Raw genomic sequence first — 24,150 nt, forward strand, 5'->3', positions numbered from 1 at the left:
ATCTCAAATGACCATTTTTTGGTTCTCTGGAAGATCCGGCACATCGGTTAAAAATGGCCAAGGGCTGACGATTAACCAACAGAACTACGATTTCTTCCAAGCGGAAAACTAGGACCACTAGGTGGGCATTAAAAATCAGATGACGGTGACGACATTGACAGGATTCCAAAATTGTGCAGCATCTTTGGCCACTTCTATCATTTGCATTTTCAACCGTTCGCTCCAAAAAGGCGTTTTCTCAGATGTCCGGAAATCTGCATAGAGTAGACAACTATCGACCAATCTCGATCCTGAATTGCTTGTCCAAGGTTTTCGAAAGACTGCTGCACGACATGTTGTACCCAGCTGTTCAACCGTGAAAATTTACCGTGTGGTAAAATCAACTGTAGATTGTTGTTCTTCAATCTGACATCGAAAAGCTATTATCGTGGTGTCAGATCAACGGAATGCAGGTGACTGCCTCCAAATGCAAGATAATCACTTATACTCGTGGACAGTCACCGATAAGATTTGATAACACGATGAATCATGCTCCGCTTGATCGAGTTTACTCCATTAAGAATCTGGGAGTCATTCTAAACAGCAAATTGAGATTTACTGAACACACCTCAAAAACAATCGCTAAGGCAAGTTCCATGCTCGGGTTCATGTACCGCAATGCCGCAGACTTTGACGACGTTTACGCTCTGAAAACATTATACTGCTCGCATAACATTATAACTCTCGAATATGGAGTTCAAATATGTGCTCCACATCATGCTGTCCACGAATTGCGTATTGAACGCATAGAAAAACGTTTGGTACGATTTGCTTTACGGCGGCTGCCTTGGACCAATCCAGATAGCTTACAAGCATACGAACATAGATGTGCGCTTATCGGACTGGAAACGCTGTCAAAACGCCATACTTCGCTGCAGAGATTATTCATATTTGACATCATAAATCATCGTATTGATTGGAACAGCGTGCTTATGGACTGTCCCAAATAGCCGTAGCAGTAAACGCACAGCCATTCAGCAAGACCAAGCTGAAGGTCGTGGGTTCGAATCCCACCGGTCGAGGATCTTTTCGGGTTGGAAATTTTCTCGACTTCCCAGGGCATAGACTATTTTCGTACCTGCCACACGATATACGCATGCAAAAACCACTTATGGCTATAATAACCCATTGGACAGATCTTGTAGATTATTCAACGGCATTTCAGAGGACCAAGAAGTGGCCTTTCGAGATAATATTAAGGTGAAGATAAATCCAAGCCAAACTCAAATTTTCAAGAGCACGGATCTGGAGAACCAAACATTCGTTTGAGCTGAAAACCTAATCGATTGGTCACTCGCTGGTGGTGACCAATCGATTAAGTTTTCAGCTCAAAAGGGTGTTCGGTTCTCCAGATTTGTGCTCTTGAAAATTTGACGTTTGGCTTCGATTCATCTTCACCTTAAGGCAACGATGGATACTATCTTTAAGCTTTAAGTCGTTTGAAACAATTAGCAGATCTCTAGCTCAATTTTGAGTTTGAGTGGATTATCCAGATCTAATATCGGAAAATGTTTCAGCCGAGTAACTAGTTATACACAACTATGGAATGTTTTCACAGTCTAAGACGTTTAACCCTTTGTTTGTGTTTCAAGTCAACATGACCCCAGATCACTTTGTAAGGCTGTAAATTTTTGTAAGTGAACCGATTTGTGTTTTTTTTCACACGTTATTGCGTTTCCGCATTTTTTTTAATTTGTGCAAGGATTTTTTGGATTATTTGAAAATATAGCTTTTAGAGCAATTTTCATGAAAATAATGTTTTTCTGTGCCTTGGTATCAAATTGACCTCAAATTCAAATAACTATTACTTCGCGAAATTCAAATCATTTTTCCAAATTATCAGTATCTAGAGATATAGAACGTCATAACAAATATGTGAGCTCTATATTGTAATATTTTCTAAACTAGCGCGATCATGCGATGAAATTCCCAACTTACCATTGTGGTCTTTTGCTTGTTGCAAATTATTTTATATTGCTGTTTGCATTTGACGTGCAAATCCAGTCCAACTGGGCTTCAAATGCGGTAACACAAAGTAACCAAAGGATACTTGGCAATCATGATCCATATGACCGCCAACCTAGCAAAATTATGTTTGAATTCGCCTTCCATGTTAAAAATCTTACCGCGTTTGGTGTTCCCACATTTGATATTTGCGTTTCAAACGCACACAGCATTTTTTTTTTTTAAGTAAAATTTCAATTAAGATTGCTTTCCAAAAACGCCAAAAATCGAAAATACGTTCAAAATTAGCGAAATTATCGCGATTTGAATTTGAGGTCAATATGAACTTAAAACACAGACAACGCATTTTTTTCGTTACAGGATGTTAAAATAATCACTCTACTGGAAACTGCATGTTTTCATCACTAAGAAGTATTCAAATTACGCTAACTTGTTTGTTGCTTGATATTTTTGCATCATTTTTCACAATTTTTCAACAAATCTCTTCTATTTTCAAAATCTGTGTCGATATTGATATTTATAATCTGGCTTTGAAGATATTCCAATGTTCATTGGCGATCGATACTTCCTATTAACATTTGATCGCCATTTTGTATTTGATAAATTGTACAATGGAGCTTCTCAGGAAAAATCGGTTGAGTTGTATCCAATAAATCTAAAAATTGCAGCGCGATATATTTTTAGGTTTATAAGATATATTTACGGCCTAAGTGGTACCAGAAACATAATTACTCATTTGATTCATTTTTTCAAAACAGACTCTCATCAGAGAATTGATTTAAAAAGTATATAACCGAACATGAAAAGAAAACCGAGGCCTGAGATCTTTACGTGGGATATGGCCACACGTCAGAACCCCATGGAATTTCGGATCCTGATAATAAATATCGACACAGATTCTAGAAGCAGAAGAGTGTTTTGAGAACTTGTAAAAAAATGGTAAAAAAATATCGAAAAACGCAAACATTATCATGATTGTAATGTTTTGAAATAAATATTCCAAAAATAACTCATTTTACAAAAAAGTCATTCGCTCCACCACGCAAACCACTTGCACACCCCTGCCTTATACGATTTACAGTTCTCGATTGAGCCAACTTAATACCGTTCCGCTGCCTTCGCCAGTCGACTTGAGAACGCGAAACGATCGAGTTTGACCTATCCGCCGTCGGATTGAACAAGGGGTTTGGAGGTTTCAACGTGTGTTAGGTTGGTTGTGTGTCACGAGGCTTCCCAAATTATCCGCCTCGCTTTCTTTACCCTCGAGTTGTTGGTACGAGAGAGCCCAGTGCAGTAGTGATCGGTCAGCGCGCGGGTGTTTTGACGCGTCAGAAATCGTGTCCCAATCACAGCAAATTGACCGATGACGAATTGTGTCAGGCGTGATGCGCGCTAAAGTGACACCTCCAGCATGAGCAGTTAATTGAGTGAATTGGCACACAAGGAAGATATTCGAATCGAATCGAATGAAGAGGGCTCACAAATTGCAAATGCATATATCGGTTTTGTTGGCGAAAAATAGAAGTGACGTGAGATGGTGAAAAATTTTACTGATGGCTTGTAGTGGAAAGCCGATCTCCGAACAGTGGAAAACCGCGCAACGAGAGCGAGAGTGAACGCGACTCACAAGCAGTGAAAATTATAAAGCCAAACAGATCTCAGTGCCCGCTAAAAATAAATATTCTATATTTTGCGTAGATTTTTCCGTCGGTTTTGGGTATGATCACACGGTGTGTCTGCAATCGTTGTTAACGAAAAAATTTCCAACAATTCGGCACCTATCCCTCGAAAGATACATCTTATTCGTGAATTTAAAAATGTCAACAAGGGAACCGAAGGTAATCAAGGTTTGAAGGTTTTAAACGATCATTCACATATTTAACATATTCCCTAACATGCATCCTTATCAATTGCCAAAACAACCAAATAACCATTAGGTTTGCGTTGAGAGGTCAGGAGAGTTTCTATGGTCATCAGGAAAATCAGGAGTTTTATAGAACATTAACCATTTTACATGACGTTCAATTTAGAGCTCATTTATGTCATTGGTGTTTCAGTGGACAATTTACAAATAATTTCTAAAGAATTAGCATTCAGAATTCAAAACTGCATATATTTAAGCATTTTTCTCAGTTAATTTGAGAACATCTTATCGATGAAACACTAAACTAGAGTATTACAAAACAGGGAATCTTTGATAATGTGGGATCCACAGACCTATTCTAGAGATTTTTTTCAATTATGTGAATATCCGTTTATAATAGCCCTAAACCATCAAAGCACGATAATTTTCGATTCACTCGTTGAAATATTTATAAATTCAAGTAGAAGATACCCGAATGTTATATATTTTGGTTGCTATGTGCCGAATTTTTTGTTAACAACGGTTGAAGACACACCGTGATCAGCATTTCGCCGTGCACTTTGCTTCCAGCGGCAACAATTTGAACAGGAAAAGTCCAATCCACACGTAGCGACGAAAGTGTTTGAACGTGACTGTGGCCGTCCTCGCGGTATCAAACTACAATGTCAAAATAATTAAAATTTAAAATTCTTATAAGTGCACAGAAAATGTTCGCAATAGACGGCGCGGCAAAATGACCTCCCACCTGATTGAGCGCGAAGCGGTGCGGTGTGGAAAGGCGCTTTATGGATATAGCGGGCGAAATCACGAGGCGGTACCGGTTTCGATGACAAAACACAATCTGGTGACAGACTATGGCAATGACGAGATCTTTGAGTTGGCTGGGTTTGACTCACAAGAATGGAACAATAATCTTTGTTATGGATGGGCGTCTTAATAGATGCATATTGTGTGGTGGTACAAAACGCTATGGTATAATGATGGGGTGTTGATTTTCTGAAGAAACTTAAATGTGACCAAAACATAGAAAATATTTAAAAATATCGTAATTCTGGCCTTAAATCATTTTGTTCTTTAGCCTTTGCATCCCTGGCCTATTTTTACAACCAAATTTCCATGATCTTTCGGCGCTAATTTCCATAATTTGTAGCCGAAAGATCATTCAAATGTCGTGACTTGTACTGGAATCCCAGTCGATTCCGGATTCACTCGGATGTTCCGTGGAGTCTTTTGGAAGATCGTAGGCTTTTCCATAAATAATTTGCACAGATCAAACAAAACTACAATGTTTGTAACTGAATCATAAACCATTGGTATATTCCGATTTTTGTTTCAACTCATTTGGAACCATTCTTTGTGTCCGGATTCCCTGGAACCGGTTACTGGGGCATCATTTGGGGACCAAAATCAGTACAAACTACAAATTATATTATGCGGCACATCTGCCTTCAAGATTTTATAACAGAAATATAATACTATGCATATTGAGTACTTTCATGTAATACAGGGTCATCTGTAAGTAATTTGGGGTGGTCTATTTATTACGTAAGGCATTTTTCAAAAAATAAAAATAATTTGTATGGCATGTAAGAAATCGACCACCCGCCTCCTATCCCCATAATCCCTTACGTAGTTAATGGACGACCCCTTTCGGAATATCCTAGAGCCGATTCCGGACCCCGAAAAAAAGACATCCAACCATTGATTGCCAAACCATATCATGCGACAAATCAATCTACAAGATTTTTCGCCGGGAGTATGATAAGATGCATACTGAAAAATTTCTTGCAACATAGGGTCATTTAAAAGTACTTCCGGGTTGTTCTTGAGCCAATTCAGGGACCTCAGATGTCCTTCAATCTAAAAGGTTTTACTCTAGGAGTATAAAAAAACTATGCATACTCAATAATTCATTGCATCATAGGATCAATTACAAATACTTCAGGGATGTTTTGGTGCCGATTCCGGACCCTGAAAAAGGACATCGATCCGATGATTACAATCCATATCATACGACACAACAAACTCTCAATTTTTTTTACTGGGGTTGATTGTTCGACTGCGGTTCCAGTGCGGGTCACAAAACTTGAATAGTGTTGTTGTGCTGTGTAAAATATTTATGGAAATTGGTTGCAAATTATGGACATCAGTGTCGGAAGATCATGAAAATTTGGTTGTAAAAATAGGTCGCAGAGCTTAATCCAAATATCTTCATGTCAATTCAGAACGGCAGAGTGTCCACGTGAATCCAGGCATGTACTGCTGTACATTGTCTTTATCGTAACTCTATAGAAGGATCATGTCTTTAGCGAAGTTTTCCAAAATATGTTTTTTATTCCTATTCGGATTCGCCTCTGCGACCTGTGTCCTTAGTGTAGTACATAAGACAAGAAGTGTCAGGTAAAAGTACCAAAATGAGACCAATTACCTGTCAAAAACGACCACATACTTTAGTTGGATTGCAACAGAGCACTTTGTTGTTAGCCCGGCTGAGTTGCCAATTCATAAATAAGATTTTTTATCAAAAGTTGGGATTTTTTCATAAAATTTTTTTGTTTTAAATCTTTTTGTATTCGATGTCATGTTAACCACATGGGCTCCTACAATGGTAGGGGAATTGAGGGTAAAATGAACACCCTAAGCAATGTTCATGTTTTCTTGTTTATAAATGTGTCTGATTCTTTCTAAATTGCTCAGAATTGAAAAAGAATGTTTATGCAATGAAACAAGTTGAAATATTGTGATGGGAATAGAATTTTATCAACATTATTGTAATATCGAAAATTTTATTCCACAGAGTCAATGTTTCAAACATGTATTGGGAATTTGTGTTCTGTTGATGTGAAAAGAAAAGGAGGTTTTATGCCCATTTGCGAAAGAGCTTTTAAGAAAGCTCTACTCAAACGGGCTTTTCCCTGCTCGAATAAAGATAAAGATAAAGATAAAGATAAAGATAAAGATAAAGATAAAGATAAAGATAAAGATAAAGATAAAGATAAAGATAAAGATAAAGATAAAGATAAAGATAAAGATAAAGATAAAGATAAAGATAAAGATAAAGATAAAGATAAGATAAAGATAAAGATAAAGATAAAGATAAAGATAAAGATAAAGATAAAGATAAAGATAAAGATAAAGATAAAGATAAAGATAAAGATAAAGATAAAGATAAAGATAAAGATAAAGATAAAGATAAAGATAAAGATAAGATAAAGATAAAGATAAAGATAAAGATAAAGATAAAGATAAAGATAAAGATAAAGATAAAGATAAAGATAAAGATAAAGATAAAGATAAAGATAAAGATAAAGATAAAGATAAAGATAAAGATAAAGATAAAGATAAAGATAAAGATAAGATAAAGATAAAGATAAAGATAAAGATAAGATAAAGATAAAGATAAAGATAAAGATAAAGATAAAGATAAAGATAAAGATAAAGATAAAGATAAAGATAAAGATAAAGATAAAGATAAAGATAAAGATAAAGATAAAGATAAAGATAAAGATAAAGATAAAGATAAAGATAAAGATAAAGATAAAGATAAAGATAAAGATAAAGATAAAGATAAAGATAAAGATAAAGATAAAGATAAAGATAAAGATAAAGATAAAGATAAAGATAAAGATAAAGATAAAGATAAGATAAAGATAAAGATAAAGATAAAGATAAAGATAAAGATAAAGATAAAGATAAAGATAAAGATAAAGATAAAGATAAAGATAAAGATAAAGATAAGATAAGATAAAGATAAAGATAAAGATAAAGATAAAGATAAAGATAAAGATAAAGATAAAGATAAAGATAAAGATAAGATAAAGATAAAGATAAAGATAAAGATAAAGATAAAGATAAAGATAAAGATAAAGATAAAGATAAAGATAAAGATAAAGATAAAGATAAAGATAAAGATAAAGATAAAGATAAAGATAAAGATAAAGATAAAGATAAAGATAAAGATAAAGATAAAGATAAAGATAAAGATAAAGATAAAGATAAAGATAAAGATAAAGATAAAGATAAAGATAAAGATAAAGATAAAGATATAGATAAAGATAACGATAAAGATAAAGATATTAATATTGAGTCAATCATATCAACCGTTTGGCATAAAGTCGTTTGGCATAAGGTCGTTTGGCATAAAGCCGTTTGGCATAAAGTCGTTTGGCATAATGGTCGTTTGGCATAATGGCCGTTTGGCATAATGGTCATTTGGCATAATGGCCGTTTGGCATAATGATTGACTTAACATAAATATCGGCATTTTTTAAGCTTTTACCGAAATCAACACCACCGAGCCCATAGCAAAAAAAACTTGGTAGATTCTAAACAAGCGTGGTGTTCGTTCAGAGATTATCCAAGCTAAGAATTTCAAAAATTGTTGTGACATTATAGAGCATTACTAAATAAAACTCGTGACGGGTCTCTACATCTCAGAACATAGAGTACCCTTGAGCTTGTTGCGATATACATATTTGAAAACAGTAAATTGGCAAGGAAAGTTCGCAGTTATTCATTAAGGGAACGCTCATAGAATATTTTCCCCAGAAACACACATGTTATAATTGTGTATTATCAACTGATATATGACTAAAATTAGTCATATATTAGTTGGTAACACATAATTATAACATGTGTGTTGCTCAGGTCGCTGCATATCAAGCTCTGTCCCAGTTTGACGTAACACTCGCTGAAAATATTTTTCGTTTAAAATGTTTCAGACTCTAACGCAAGAAAATCTTTTCACAGCATAGCTCAAATGAACAACACATCTTTAAAAGAAATTATTTGTGGCAAAACGTTTCAACAGTTCACTATAATGTTGGCAGGTTCTAAAATAATTATCATTCTTACAACACATCTGGCAAGAATTGATAAAACAGCAAAATATAAAAATGGTTCACAATTAGCTTTACTAAATAATAAAAATTAAAACAGTATAAATATAAAGAACAGGCTATTTTTAAAAGAAGGCAAAATTTACAATTAAACCAATAGAAGAATTGACGCCAAAAATTATTGCGGCAATGACTGGTTCCCCCGAAAAGTGGTGACGAGAAAGAACGATAAACAGTCTAAAGAAGGAAGTATCCAGTCATTCTCGGCTGTACACATGTTGGCAAAATAAAACGGTAAAACTCGAAAGAACCGCCAATTAAATAAAGATTAGATGGTCAGTTCGTTCACCACCCTGAAATGTATGAAGTTACGACAATTATAGGTGCTAAAAATTTTTCAGGGTAGTCGGCTAGTCGAGGAAACGAGATATTCGGGGAACTGGCATTCGGGGAAACGCCATTCGGGGAAAAGTAGCACACCCCATCAAAGTAACTGCAGGAATCGATTTATCTTTTCGCTGATAATTTGAGCTGATCAATGTTATCAAATGCCGCCCTTTTGTTAGTTGTAAACAAAAATACTTTAAAAATATAGCTCCAAAGATCAGCCTATGCATAGAATAAAAAATGTATTGAAATTTAAAATCAACAGTTTTCATACCTATAATTATGGTTACATCATATTTAGGAAAAAAAAATATAACAATTAAAAGAAGGGTAAGTTTGTGCTAAACATATAAAAATCTTCAGTGCAAAAATTTGTTCAAATAGCGAAACTCAAAAGAAGAATTAATATTTGTAAGAAGGGTAATTTCTGGATAAATAATAAAAGACTATTGGCAATAACTTTCCCAATATGCTTAAATTTATTCAAGAGCGAATGATTGTTGAATAGAGTGCTGTTTTGTATCAACTGACTCCAAAACAAGCCTTGTGTCATCAGAAAGATTCAATAGAAACGTAAAAACGAAAAATGATAAATTATTGGTTTCAGACTCATTATGCCAAACGACTATTATGCCAAACGACCATTATGCCAAACAACCATTATGCCAAACGACTTTATGCCAAATGATCATTATGCCAAACGACTTTATGCCGAACGGCTTTATGCCAAACGACTTTATGCCAAATGACCTACCACCGAACCAATCATACCAATTAGTTAAACCAACCATAAATGTTTTTGAATCCATTTCAATGTATGGTTGACTGAAATTCAATGTAAAATATGATTGATCTACCAGCAAATATGATTGATTAGACAATTCTTTTTTCTCTTATAGGAGAAAACGGAGAGGCGTACCATGTTTTTGTTTACTTTTCCAGCTTTAACAGTTCTAGATCGTCCTAAAGTTGTCGAAATAGTTTCTTAGTCTGAGAATTAAGGATGGTGCTATGTTTTGCATAGATTTATGACATAATTACCGTAAAACACGAACCTGTTCATTTACACAATCACCCCCCCTGTTCATTGTACCCTCAATTCCCCTAAATTAATTGAAAATACTCAATTGAGAACAATACAATGGAAATAGTGTATATTTCGTCTAAATTTTCAAAATAGCTAGCATCTTCTAATGCAGTAGATGAAAAAAGCGTGCAAAAAACAATCAAATTATGAGCCTGGATTTTTGCATTTGCTCACAAGATTTACTTACAAAGGATACTGGTAGCACTGACTTGTCAAGGTTATCAACTGAAAAAGAACGGGGCAGTCTTTGTTGAGCTGTCACATCCTGTCTTGGTGTAGTACATGCCGTGTTACTCCATTGAGGAGCAATATGGGGTAATATGCACCTTAGAGGCAAAACGACCCTTGGTGCACTTTTCGGCTGATTGTGTAGTAATTGGGAACTTTTTTTCATCAGAGACTGATTGTAAGGGTTCCCAACATACGATTAGATAAGAAAAAATCCATATTTTTTTCCAAAATATTAATAAAAACTCCAAAAAGTCGTTTTTCCCCGGGAGTGCATCGCTTATCGATTTCGGTAAAGTTCTTGTTTTGTTTCCTCAGCAACAGAACTAACCCAACGAAGGCGCACCTTTTGTCCATCATAATTGATTCAGTTTATCAGAGCAACAAGACATTAGTACTGATTTTTGACCATGCATCGGAAACCTAGCCTCAAAGTATAATTTAGCTTCGAATTTAAACATGTTGAGTGCTAACAACGGGAAAAACTCATTATAATAATTAAAATCAAGATGGCGCCAAAATCCAAGATGCCCGCAGAAGAAACCACCGAAGTTTGAAAACCTTTTTTCTTTTTTGTACAAACAATGATGATATTCTGGGAGTATCTTAATAAAAGTGTTTACTATGGAATGATATACAAGAAAAACCTATCAAAACAAATCATTTTTTCGATAATTGGCCACCTTATCGCCCATAGTGTATTGATTAGATCCTGTTCCAGGAAGTAGAGGAAAAGGTCCAGCAAAGCTAAGCAATCAATATATTTTTTGGAATCTCCATTCAATAAGCACAGACAAACATACGTCACACTTTTATCGATGTCCATCGACCACCTTTTAAACGATCGATTCGCAGCGCTCGCATCGATTTTGTTCGTGTTTGACGTTTACACACTACCACCGCCTGTTGGCCCATAGGTCATACACGCTGATTTTAGCTTTGGGCGTACATGTCTTCGGGACTATGATTTTGATCGCAATTTGTTCTAAGTATTACGTCTATTTGTCTGTGTAATAAGTTTGCATCGAAGAAGAGGGTAAAGAGCTGAAATAGCTGGAAATTTAAGAAATTGTTGATACTGGACGTTCCCACGTCACGCACGTTGCCATCCCAAATTTGCTGGGATCTTAATCTCTGAGAAAACATGAATCCTTTCCCCACATGGAGACTAGAAGGTCAATTAGGAGTCTTATACCAACAGCCATACGCTTATTCATAAAACTTTACAAAAAAGCTTCTTACCAAAAATTTTCAATTTTATGGTGCATGGTTTAAGGTTTGTTCTTTTGTGTACTTATATATAAATAAAAATTTAATGGTATTTGTATGTCACGAAATGGCTTGAGAACGGGCTAATAGAATTACATGATTATTTCACTATTGCATTGGTCAAGAGTTCCGACGTGTTTGAATGCAGAAAATGATTTGGAAAATTCTCTGGAATAACTGGAAAAAACAACTGAAAACATATCTGTCGCTTTGTATGGGGATTGCATGCCATTTTTCAGCAACCTACTTGATGTCAAAATAAAGTTTGACGGGACCACTTGTCTTTAAGAGGAAAATAACCATCATAGATTTAGAAATTTTTATAAACCCAGTTTTATTTTTGCTCAAAACTCAAGCAATGCTCAAGAAAATTTAACATTGCATTGCACTTGCTATACGTAATGCTATGATAGATTATCATGAGGATTTGTTTAAATTTGACTGACAATAAAGTCTATTCGTGATCTCACGTAAAGCTAAAAGGTGATAGTGGCGCTGTTCTAGACTGGCAATTGCATCTCTGTCGAAGTTGGTAGTTGTGACATTAGAGAGCATAAATAAATAAATCTCGTGAAGGGTCTGGTGGAAGATCTTTTCGGAATAATGATTTTCTTTACATCCCAGAACATAGAGTACAGTGACCCCACGCAGTTGAATCACCCACAATTTATGAATCAGCTGATTTCAAAAGACAAAATTATTGTCAAACTTGTCACAAAACATCACAGAACTACTTGTACACTTAGTTTCTTATCAGTAAAAATAATTCTGTGATGTTTTGTGACAAGTTTGATAATAATTTTGTTTTTTGGAGTCTGCTGATTCATAAATTGTGGGTGATTCAACTGCGTGGGGTGATTCAACCGGTGATTTTTTACCGTAAATTTACCGCACTCCGTTAATTTATTTTACCGAACTGTTCAGCTTTTGAGATTTCACAGGAATCCGTAAAATAATTTAAGTGTGTGGCCTGCATTGAACAACGCAATTTTCAATGCGAATAAAAGACTTCGGCTCTGTTATGATATTTTTCGTACAATGTAGATTTACAAGTATATTAACAATATGTATGAAAGGCTGCCAGATATTAAAAAAAGTGTTGTCATGGGCTGACCAATATCGGTGCTTCTGCCCAAAATGAATTCTCAAATTTCTGTGCAATCCGATTTGACCAACAGAATGGGTCTGACATCATTTACCATCAATTCGATCAAAACGAATTATCACCCGGCAGCTCACAATTCACAAGTCTTATGATAATTCTTTTGGTACGGATAAAGGTGTTCCTGTTTACCAAATTTGATGCATCAATCTATACTGATGAGACTGATTGATGAAGATTTCATGGAACGAAGAGTAGAAAGCATGAGCTTGGCGCCTATTCTCAAACATTCGATACAGAATTGTTTATTCAGAGCTCGTGCAGTGGCTACCGGTCAATTTGAGTAAATGTGGCCTGTAGTGTATCGTTGACTGGCGTCAACCATTAAGCATTGCATCTTACGGTACCTCAATTCACAGTCATTTCTGACAAACCTCATATAGATTGTAAGACAGGCAATGGTTTAAGGCAAGGGGCTGGCAGCACTATACAAACCAACACGATGTTGCCGTAGCCATCATTAGAAGGCTCAAGCCAAAGGCCCAAGCTGACAGCCAGCCTTAATGCACAGTGTTGCGCAGTTTTGATGCTGGCTACGACAACATCACAATCTGACAGTCCCTTGGTTTAAGGGGGCAGGATCCGTCATCAATTTTGGAATTTTCAAAAGCAATTTTTTCTCTTCAAAGTCAAGAAAATTTACAGGAAAAAGTGTTCACTGTATTCAATTCTCCAACCACAACACGGTGAACACATTTTCGACGAATAATTTTCAGTTTTGAACTCAGTTTTGCTTTTGAAGTTTCAATGATGACGATGATTACGATGACGGAGCGTTGAGCGCTAACGAAAATATAATCAACTATGGAATCATAAATAAATCGCATTGCTCACACCTTCATTGACATTCAGTTATTAACACCAACAACAGTAAGTACCCGTTTCCCTCTTTTTGTAGTAGTAACAAGTGTCTGACGCTACTTGTTCAGAGTGGTTGAGAACAAAAACAAACAAGTTGTACGTATGTTGACTAACTGTCTGATAGGGTAGTTCAGAGTCTACAATTCTTCTGCAATTCTGTTTTGATATCATTTGCATTATACAAATCTTTGCCAGAGGCCCAAAAAGCCGAAGCGATGAACGCGCAGCTTTTCATGCTGTAGATCTAGCCTGCCCAAAACTTTTGAATTGCGGGTTAATTCTTAGAAACAATAATATGCAGCAATTTTGTAACAGCTAATAACATTCACATAGCAGTTGTTACTGAAAATTATTTGCAACCTTGATCTAAACACAAAAGAAATAGATGGAGTATGTGGGGGAGTGGCTATCATCATTCGTAAGCGTATAAAACATCAACTTTTTTGGTTCTTTGAAACCCAAGTTTTTTAAACTTCAGGTGTTTCTGTTGAAACACAGCTTGATAAATACATTTTCATAGCGGCCTATTTGCCTTTTCAATGTACTGAGCAGAAAGTTAATTTGCTTCAAACTGACTTGCGAAAATTCACTCGCAATAAGTAATTTTTTTTGTCATTGCTAAATTTAATGCAAAACACTGTTCATGAAATAATTCGCAAAAGTAGTTACAACGACAGATTTTTTTTAGAGCACTTCAGGATATTTCTCAATTTAATACCCTGATAGCCCTACATCTAGAAACCCTTCTACGCTTGATTTGGTCTTTACCGACTCTAGTCACCTTTGAAGCCATCTGGTAAGTCACGATGATTTTGATTCTGATCATGTGCCTGCTACATTTCAAATATCCCATGAAGCAATTCTCAATCATATCAGCTCCACTTTCAATTAATTACGAGCAGACATATGAAACGTACGTCGATAGCAATCTTGATGTTAACATTTCTTTACAAACAAAAAATGATATCGACAATGCTCTTTAACTTTAACTAATTTCATTGTTGAACCAATGGGCATTGCAATATCGAAATGTGAAGTAAAATTGGAATCCGTGATTATAAACAGTGATCATCAACTCTTGATCCGTCATAAAACCATAAGAAGAAGGCAATTTCAACACACTCACAATCCTACTATGAAAATTATATGGCAGGATCTGCAAAAATAAATTTAAAAATTTTAAAATTCAATTTCTAAATTGGACTGGACTCTAAGACCATTTGGAAATTATTGAAAATTTTTAAAAAACCTTAGAAGTCAATTCCTGCTTTGAAAGAGGAAAACAAATTATTACTAACTAATTTCGAAAAAACTCAAAATTTTGCTGTGCATTTCTAACTCCATATTTTAAATTAGGACTCAATAGTCCAATTGTAAATCAAGCCAAATGTAAAAATATATAGAATGTCTGTATCCTTTTATTAACAAAAATCAAAACTTTGTCTTGAGAACAAGCTTTTGATCTTCAAACAAATTTTTAGGCCAGCCACTTTAGGTGTCCGGCCATTTGGCCGAACGCCGTTTGGCCGAATGCCGTTTGGCCGAACGCCATTTGGCCGAATGCCATTTGGCCGAAAGGGTCATTTGGCCGAATGCCGTTTGGCCGAATCATGAACAAAAAAATAAAAATTGCTACAACGCTGATGTGTAGGATTCATAAGTGTGACCCAATAACTGATAAGCTAATTAATTAGTTGATTTTTATGATGTGACGGGACGTCATGTTTATTACTATATAAGAGCTTCAAGAGAATGATAACATCGACCCTTTTATTCAGGACGAAGTTGTGAACTCCACACTTCACGTTAAGACTCTGAGGTGATGATTGATTCGCCACTGAATTACCAATGGTGTAATAAGGTTTCAAGTGCTTTTAATGATTTCATCAGAAATTTTTCCTTCTTTTAAACATAGGCTATTCTTTCTAGTTATACTGGTTCTATTACTATCGGCAATGATTGACCTTATATTTTAATTGGGAATTTTTCCTTCTTTAAATCATCGGCAATTCTTTGTTGTTGTACTGGTGAATTAAATTATTATATGCATTGCACTTGTTTTAATTTTCATAAGAGATGTATCCTTCTTTTGTTCATAGGCTGTTCTTTCAAGAGGGAAATATTTTTCATAATTAATTTAATTAAAGCTTAAAATACGTTCTTTCAAACATATTTTTTAGCTCAAGGGTTAACTACACACTCCGAAAAAATCATACGATTTTACGTCTTTTGGATGCACATAAAAGAAGCGAGCCAAATGACGTGAATTTGTGTCTCATTTTAAATACGATGGTGTCTGATTTGGGAAATGTCAATCAAAGCGGCATCGTTTTCATGTCCTTCATCATGTAAAATTACATTTTTCTTTCAATACATCTCTCAGAACCCATTTTTACGTCATTTCATCACTTACATAATATGCCATTCAATCATAATGTGAATTACGTCCGGAGTGATTTTCATTATTTTAAAGAGTGTAGATGAGATGTCATTCTCCTCCAAGATTAAAATTACAACTTGGGAACTGAACACTGCACCGTTTCTTGAATATAGCAATAAACGACTCGGTAAACACTTACGTCAAAGAAGTACACTGTTTATCCGTTGTGAAAAGAAGAAGCCAAGACTTGTTGATGTCAGAACTAGGACATATATTACTAAGTACGATTCGAGGGATCGAAGCAAGCCGATCCAGCAGAAGGACGAATTAGTTTTAAACTGTTTCAGTTACTGTCAAAAGTTAACTACTAACGCGATGCCAAAACATCTGCTGGTAGCTATTACCACTAGCATAGCATTAAACAACTGCTTACATTTAGGATGTTCTTCTTTCAGCTCTGACAGTTTGTTCAACTAACACTAAAAAACTTCTGTATATCAATGATGATATCTCCTATTTTTATGAATAAGCTGAATAAGTTCTTTGAAATTCATAATAAATCCATGCTAACTGTAGTTCACTTTTGTTTTCAATTTCGGCCAAACGGCATTCGGCCAAATGGCGTTCGGCCAAATGACCCTTTCGGCCAAATGGCGTTCGGCCAAACGGCATTCGGCCAAATGGCATTCGGCCAAATGACCCGGAACCGCCACTTTATACTAGACCAATATAAACTAGCTGATGTAATACCAGGAAGAAAGCTCTGCAGAGCATTCCAAATAAAATTTTGAAAATTATTCTGAAGCTCCCTCTCTGGTTTAGTACTAATGGGTTACATAGAATATCCAACGTTGAAAAATTGAAGCAAATGTCGAATAAAATTATTAATAATTTTAGTCAAAAATCGTTGCAACCATTACAATTTTTCGTCATGGTCATGCTGTTTCTTCACCATTTCCATTAAATAATCGCCAAGCTTCGCAAACACACGAAGCCAACGAATAGTTTAGCAGGTCATCTTACGAGTAACATCTTCACCGGCTTCAACGGCAATTAACTTTACTCGAACCTGCTACAACACACGTGTAGTGATAAGATTTTTTTTTCCTCTGATTTCTCGCCAACACAGATACCTAAATGCAATTTGTTATATTATTTCACCTCAGCTCATTTCACATTCAGTTCCACTCGAGTAGCGCTAGTAGTTCGCCTGGCGATGCGATGTTGGGCTCAACGGAGTCTTGCTTAAGGTGAAGATCGACCTGAAATCTTCAACATCACAAATCTAGAGAACCAGACAGCTGTTCAAGCTGAAAACTTGATCGATTGGTCACCTTCTGATGGTGACCAATCGATAGAGTTTTCAGCAAGAACCGATTTCTGATTTTCAAAATTTGTGCTCTTGAAGATTTAAGCTATGGCTTCGATTCATCTTCCCCTTAAAGTGCCCGGTGTCGATGCTTCTCTCGTGACTTCATTTGCGATATTACCTGCTCTTCTCAACACAAACCGAGCAAACTGAATCAACAGGGGGCTTCACCCTCGCTTCATCATCGACCTTGAAGGCTGCGGATGAATGACGTGCACGTACGCAATGACTGGAAGTAAATTGTGAGGTCTGTAAACTCACCAAACGGCTTGAATTGCTGCAAGCTTGTTGCGATTCGCTCACCGTTTATACTTAAATGATGTTTGCTTTGCTTTACTTTATTATACTGTAATATATGATTACTGTAAACTTGGTTCCCAAAATGCTACTATATCATTATTGTATTGAACTACAATACTCTTTTAAAGTTTTCGACACATATTTGCAGTAACTTTAGTTGTGAAGTGTAGTATCTTGAAGATGCCATGCGTATGTTTGCTCCCGTATGAGGTAAGCAAGCAATAGATAACGAAGGACCAACCATGTTTGTTCAACCTCTAATTCAAGCAGTATTCGATCGCTGCATACTTGCTTGAAAATGGTGTTTTTGTAAACGATCAATCGAAAATGATGTAAATCTATGAGGTACGAGCTCAAAAGTTTCGCTGGGCCTGGTATCAGCAAGGTAATTGCTATGGGGCGCAGTTCCACTGTGTTCCAAACTGAAACACAAGCTATCATAGAATAGTTTGCCTTAAAAAAAAACTACAGAATTCCAAAGGTCACAGTCGAGCAGCTTTGAATACTCTAATAGTAGTTTACGGAACAAGTTGCAGAAAGATGATTTTTACAGCACGAGTCGTAAATTTATCCTACGAGGCTTGCCGACAAGTTACGTACAACATTTTTTGCAATTTCTTAGAATATCACTTGAGCAGGGTTGTTAACGTTAATCAACGATAAACGCCGTTAACGTTGATTGTGCTCTGGATCAACGTCAACGCCGTTGCGTTAATTTTCATGGTTGTTAGCGTCAACGTTAACGCGTTTGCGTTGAATCAACGTCAACGATCACCGCTAACCAAAGCGTTGATCTTATGTTTCGTACAGGTTCCCCGAGAATGTTTCGAAACATCAATAAACTACACGTTTCTATGCTGATACCCCGTATTCATGGAAAATTGATTAAAAAAATCAAAGTTCACAGTGCAGAGCAATTATTTGGCACTCAACAGCCAGCCTCTTTGACCGTCAGTTTTGATTGCTTGGAAGAACTATTACAAATTGCAATGATTTCCTAGCAATATTTTAACCGTCGTATGACCTCTCGCCGTTCCAGCAACCCACAACAATGAGCTGAAATCGTTACCAGAGAGTGGCTTCCTTTGCCTCCAGCCAGCACACGGCGTTTTTTTTACCCTTCCAGCAACCAAGATGTTTCCGAGTGACCGCCCCCAGAATGACACGATTTCTCATTTTCAAATACAAGTTGTCATACTACCCTAACGAAAGTTTTCATTGCAATCGGAAGTGGCAATGGTATGGACCTATGCACGGGTTCACTATTTGACGTTTTAGCGGTGCCGTGTTATTTATGTGACCATGGAAACCAGTGAATTCGGCACCGCTCAAACGTCAAATTAATGAACTCGTGCATTGGTCAATTGGAGCAGATTTTCCCACTTCCGATACTGTGCACCTTTACTGCAACATCATTTTTCCACCAAATCCAACTGAAAGAAAATCAGTCAAAATTCCATAAAACTGCACTGAGATCATGCATTTGTTTTCTTCTAAAAATCGTTTCTGAACATGGCATGTGTCAGCGTTTAAGTTGAAACCGTTGAAACTGCCCTCACTATTCGTAGTTATCTTGTACTAATGAGCCTGGATTTTTGCATTTGCTCACAAGATTTACTTACAAAGGATACTGGTAGCACTGACTTGTCAAGGTTATCAACTGAAAAAGAACGGGGCAGTCTTTGTTGAGCTGTCACATCCTGTCTTGGTGTAGTACATGCCGTGTTACTCCATTGAGGAGCAATATGGGGTAATATGCACCTTAGAGGCAAAACGACCCTTGGTGCACTTTTCGGCTGATTGTGTAGTAATTGGGAACTTTTTTTCATCAGAGACTGATTGTAAGGGTTCCCAACATACGATTAGATAAGAAAAAATCCATATTTTTTTCCAAAATATTAATAAAAACTCCAAAAAGTCGTTTTTCCCCGGGAGTGCATCGCTTATCGATTTCGGTAAAGTTCTTGTTTTGTTTCCTCAGCAACAGAACTAACCCAACGAAGGCGCACCTTTTGTCCATCATAATTGATTCAGTTTATCAGAGCAACAAGACATTAGTACTGATTTTTGACCATGCATCGGAAACCTAGCCTCAAAGTATAATTTAGCTTCGAATTTAAACATGTTGAGTGCTAACAACGGGAAAAACTCATTATAATAATTAAAATCAAGATGGCGCCAAAATCCAAGATGCCCGCAGAAGAAACCACCGAAGTTTGAAAACCTTTTTTCTTTTTTGTACAAACAATGATGATATTCTGGGAGTATCTTAATAAAAGTGTTTACTATGGAATGATATACAAGAAAAACCTATCAAAACAAATCATTTTTTCGATAATTGGCCACCTTATCGCCCATAGTGTATTGATTAGATCCTGTTCCAGGAAGTAGAGGAAAAGGTCCAGCAAAGCTAAGCAATCAATATATTTTTTGGAATCTCCATTCAATAAGCACAGACAAACATACGTCACACTTTTATCGATGTCCATCGACCACCTTTTAAACGATCGATTCGCAGCGCTCGCATCGATTTTGTTCGTGTTTGACGTTTACACACTACCACCGCCTGTTGGCCCATAGGTCATACACGCTGATTTTAGCTTTGGGCGTACATGTCTTCGGGACTATGATTTTGATCGCAATTTGTTCTAAGTATTACGTCTATTTGTCTGTGTAATAAGTTTGCATCGAAGAAGAGGGTAAAGAGCTGAAATAGCTGGAAATTTAAGAAATTGTTGATACTGGACGTTCCCACGTCACGCACGTTGCCATCCCAAATTTGCTGGGATCTTAATCTCTGAGAAAACATGAATCCTTTCCCCACATGGAGACTAGAAGGTCAATTAGGAGTCTTATACCAACAGCCATACGCTTATTCATAAAACTTTACAAAAAAGCTTCTTACCAAAAATTTTCAATTTTATGGTGCATGGTTTAAGGTTTGTTCTTTTGTGTACTTATATATAAATAAAAATTTAATGGTATTTGTATGTCACGAAATGGCTTGAGAACGGGCTAATAGAATTACATGATTATTTCACTATTGCATTGGTCAAGAGTTCCGACGTGTTTGAATGCAGAAAATGATTTGGAAAATTCTCTGGAATAACTGGAAAAAACAACTGAAAACATATCTGTCGCTTTGTATGGGGATTGCATGCCATTTTTCAGCAACCTACTTGATGTCAAAATAAAGTTTGACGGGACCACTTGTCTTTAAGAGGAAAATAACCATCATAGATTTAGAAATTTTTATAAACCCAGTTTTATTTTTGCTCAAAACTCAAGCAATGCTCAAGAAAATTTAACATTGCATTGCACTTGCTATACGTAATGCTATGATAGATTATCATGAGGATTTGTTTAAATTTGACTGACAATAAAGTCTATTCGTGATCTCACGTAAAGCTAAAAGGTGATAGTGGCGCTGTTCTAGACTGGCAATTGCATCTCTGTCGAAGTTGGTAGTTGTGACATTAGAGAGCATAAATAAATAAATCTCGTGAAGGGTCTGGTGGAAGATCTTTTCGGAATAATGATTTTCTTTACATCCCAGAACATAGAGTACAGTGACCCCACGCAGTTGAATCACCCACAATTTATGAATCAGCTGATTTCAAAAGACAAAATTATTGTCAAACTTGTCACAAAACATCACAGAACTACTTGTACACTTAGTTTCTTATCAGTAAAAATAATTCTGTGATGTTTTGTGACAAGTTTGATAATAATTTTGTTTTTTGGAGTCTGCTGATTCATAAATTGTGGGTGATTCAACTGCGTGGGGTGATTCAACCGGTGATTTTTTACCGTAAATTTACCGCACTCCGTTAATTTATTTTACCGAACTGTTCAGCTTTTGAGATTTCACAGGAATCCGTAAAATAATTTAAGTGTGTGGCCTGCATTGAACAACGCAATTTTCAATGCGAATAAAAGACTTCGGCTCTGTTATGATATTTTTCGTACAATGTAGATTTACAAGTATATTAACAATATGTATGAAAGGCTGCCAGATATTAAAAAAAGTGTTGTCATGGGCTGACCAATATCGGTGCTTCTGCCCAAAATGAATTCTCAAATTTCTGTGCAATCCGATTTGACCAACAGAATGGGTCTGACATCATTTACCATCAATTCGATCAAAACGAATTATCACCCGGCAGCTCACAATTCACAAGTCTTATGATAATTCTTTTGGTACGGATAAAGGTGTTCCTGTTTACCAAATTTGATGCATCAATCTATACTGATGAGACTGATTGATGAAGATTTCATGGAACGAAGAGTAGAAAGCATGAGCTTGGCGCCTATTCTCAAACATTCGATACAGAATTGTTTATTCAGAGCTCGTGCAGTGGCTACCGGTCAATTTGAGTAAATGTGGCCTGTAGTGTATCGTTGACTGGCGTCAACCATTAAGCATTGCATCTTACGGTACCTCAATTCACAGTCATTTCTGACAAACCTCATATAGATTGTAAGACAGGCAATGGTTTAAGGCAAGGGGCTGGCAGCACTATACAAACCAACACGATGTTGCCGTAGCCATCATTAGAAGGCTCAAGCCAAAGGCCCAAGCTGACAGCCAGCCTTAATGCACAGTGTTGCGCAGTTTTGATGCTGGCTACGACAACATCACAATCTGACAGTCCCTTGGTTTAAGGGGGCAGGATCCGTCATCAATTTTGGAATTTTCAAAAGCAATTTTTTCTCTTCAAAGTCAAGAAAATTTACAGGAAAAAGTGTTCACTGTATTCAATTCTCCAACCACAACACGGTGAACACATTTTCGACGAATAATTTTCAGTTTTGAACTCAGTTTTGCTTTTGAAGTTTCAATGATGACGATGATTACGATGACGGAGCGTTGAGCGCTAACGAAAATATAATCAACTATGGAATCATAAATAAATCGCATTGCTCACACCTTCATTGACATTCAGTTATTAACACCAACAACAGTAAGTACCCGTTTCCCTCTTTTTGTAGTAGTAACAAGTGTCTGACGCTACTTGTTCAGAGTGGTTGAGAACAAAAACAAACAAGTTGTACGTATGTTGACTAACTGTCTGATAGGGTAGTTCAGAGTCTACAATTCTTCTGCAATTCTGTTTTGATATCATTTGCATTATACAAATCTTTGCCAGAGGCCCAAAAAGCCGAAGCGATGAACGCGCAGCTTTTCATGCTGTAGATCTAGCCTGCCCAAAACTTTTGAATTGCGGGTTAATTCTTAGAAACAATAATATGCAGCAATTTTGTAACAGCTAATAACATTCACATAGCAGTTGTTACTGAAAATTATTTGCAACCTTGATCTAAACACAAAAGAAATAGATGGAGTATGTGGGGGAGTGGCTATCATCATTCGTAAGCGTATAAAACATCAACTTTTTTGGTTCTTTGAAACCCAAGTTTTTTAAACTTCAGGTGTTTCTGTTGAAACACAGCTTGATAAATACATTTTCATAGCGGCCTATTTGCCTTTTCAATGTACTGAGCAGAAAGTTAATTTGCTTCAAACTGACTTGCGAAAATTCACTCGCAATAAGTAATTTTTTTTGTCATTGCTAAATTTAATGCAAAACACTGTTCATGAAATAATTCGCAAAAGTAGTTACAACGACAGATTTTTTTTAGAGCACTTCAGGATATTTCTCAATTTAATACCCTGATAGCCCTACATCTAGAAACCCTTCTACGCTTGATTTGGTCTTTACCGACTCTAGTCACCTTTGAAGCCATCTGGTAAGTCACGATGATTTTGATTCTGATCATGTGCCTGCTACATTTCAAATATCCCATGAAGCAATTCTCAATCATATCAGCTCCACTTTCAATTAATTACGAGCAGACATATGAAACGTACGTCGATAGCAATCTTGATGTTAACATTTCTTTACAAACAAAAAATGATATCGACAATGCTCTTTAACTTTAACTAATTTCATTGTTGAACCAATGGGCATTGCAATATCGAAATGTGAAGTAAAATTGGAATCCGTGATTATAAACAGTGATCATCAACTCTTGATCCGTCATAAAACCATAAGAAGAAGGCAATTTCAACACACTCACAATCCTACTATGAAAATTATATGGCAGGATCTGCAAAAATAAATTTAAAAATTTTAAAATTCAATTTCTAAATTGGACTGGACTCTAAGACCATTTGGAAATTATTGAAAATTTTTAAAAAACCTTAGAAGTCAATTCCTGCTTTGAAAGAGGAAAACAAATTATTACTAACTAATTTCGAAAAAACTCAAAATTTTGCTGTGCATTTCTAACTCCATATTTTAAATTAGGACTCAATAGTCCAATTGTAAATCAAGCCAAATGTAAAAATATATAGAATGTCTGTATCCTTTTATTAACAAAAATCAAAACTTTGTCTT

General features: G+C 36.0%; 1 protein-coding gene across 2 annotated transcripts in view; it reads left to right on the forward strand.

Moving 5' to 3' along the window:
* The first annotated feature begins 3,129 nt into the window (after window positions 1–3,129).
* Window positions 3,130–24,150, forward strand: part of LOC5565682 — a 90,456-nt gene continuing 69,435 nt past the window's right edge. Inside the window, exon 1 of one of the 2 annotated variants that reach the window (XM_021844879.1) lies at window positions 3,130–3,213. The gene's annotated coding sequence lies outside the window, so the exon portion shown is untranslated. Of the gene's footprint in view, window positions 3,214–3,566; window positions 3,722–24,150 lie in introns of those variants that run through there. The other variant, XM_021844880.1, reaches the window with a different exon arrangement.

The sequence above is a fragment of the Aedes aegypti genome, chromosome 2, assembly GCF_002204515.2.
Source record: "Aedes aegypti strain LVP_AGWG chromosome 2, AaegL5.0 Primary Assembly, whole genome shotgun sequence".
NCBI classification, from domain to species: Eukaryota; Metazoa; Arthropoda; class Insecta; order Diptera; family Culicidae; genus Aedes; species Aedes aegypti.